The following is a 1481-nucleotide window of genomic DNA, read 5'->3' as shown; positions in this document are numbered from 1 at the left end:
TTACATTTAATAGTAAATCTAACTAGTTCGAAATTAACAGATTCAAAAAATAAGTTTTTTCGTTAAAAAACGTATCCCTGTGGGATCGATATTTTTATTACTACAAGCGAAACCGTGCACTTGCGGTAATCGCTCAACAAGTTTTTGGCGCCGTTGCCGGGGATACGCCAAAAATTTTGACAAAATTTTTATTTTTCGTATTTTATTTTCGAATATAGGTTTATACATTATTTTTATACAATTTTTATATTTTATTTATTTTCAGTTATATAACATACTTGTTTTCAATTTTGTTTTGAAGGTAGTTTGGCTCGTGTAACAATTTCAAGTTCATGCGCAGTTTGCGAAATTCGGGCACGCCACCAGATCCTTTAGATCCAGAAATTGAAAGAACACTTAAAAAAAACAAGAAAAACAACAAAAACAAAGACAAAACACCCTTAAAAACCAAAGTAGACCAGCCAGAGATTATGGCCGATCCACCGACACTTATGGATTATGCTAGGCCAGGAATGGCCGGTGTAACTAATAGTGTAGTTAGACCCCGTATAAACGCAAATCAATTTGAAATTAAGCCTGCTTTGCTTAATATGTTGCAAAACAACGTAACGTTTTATGGACTACCTAACGAAAACCCTAATGCACATTTGACAAATTTCTTAGAAATTTGTGACACTTTTAAAATTACTGATGTAACAGCCGAAGCAATCAAACTTCGCCTCTTTCCTTTCACTTTGAAGGATAAGGCAAAAATTTGGTTAACTTCTATGCCTGCTGCAACATTTGAAACTTGGGACCAATTAGCCCAAGCATTTTTACAAAAATATTTTCCCTTAGCAAAAACCGCAAGAGTCATCAAAGAGTTGACATCTTTTACACAAAATGATAATGAAACTCTTTATGAAGCTTGGGAACGTTTTAAAGAACTTCAACGTTTATGCCCACACCACCAACTGCCAGATGCACTTTTAATGCAGACATTCTATAATGGATTAAATCCTACAACTAGAGGTTCATTAGATGCTATGTCTGGAGGGTTATTTATGAAGAAGACGTTCGCCCAAGCAAGAGAACTTTTGGAAGAAATGGTAATCAACAGCAGTATGTGGCCCGCCGAGCGTGGCCATATACCGACGGCGAAACCATCATCCTCAGGTACATCATCGGTTAAAGGTATAATGAATCTTGATCCTGTAGCAATGTTACAAGCCCAATTTTCTGCCTTATCGCACAAAATTGATAAATTTATGGCACCATGCGATCCTAATGATCCAATCCAGAGAGACATTGATTACGAAGGTATGAATGAGATAGAACAGGTAAATTTTGTCCAAGGACAAAACCAAACTACTAATCCTTATTCTAATACTTATATTCCTGGATGGAGAAATCATCCTAACTTTAACTGGAAAGATGGTAATAATAATAATAATGCAAATGCTAATCAATATCGGATAAATAATTATCAAAATCAAACAAGA

General features: G+C 35.1%; 1 non-coding gene across 1 annotated transcript; it reads right to left on the bottom strand.

The window, feature by feature from the left end:
• Window positions 1-848: 848 nt before the first annotated feature.
• LOC136207647 (small nucleolar RNA R71) lies at window positions 849-955 on the bottom strand. Its single transcript, XR_010676777.1, has one exon. It is a non-coding gene; the product is annotated as a small nucleolar RNA R71 (small nucleolar RNA).
• Between the last annotated feature and the right edge of the window lie 526 nt (window positions 956-1481).

Source organism: Euphorbia lathyris, chromosome 9 (genome assembly GCF_963576675.1).
Source record: "Euphorbia lathyris chromosome 9, ddEupLath1.1, whole genome shotgun sequence".
Taxonomy (NCBI): domain Eukaryota; kingdom Viridiplantae; phylum Streptophyta; class Magnoliopsida; order Malpighiales; family Euphorbiaceae; genus Euphorbia; species Euphorbia lathyris.
This window is presented reverse-complemented; position numbering and strand designations above follow the sequence as displayed.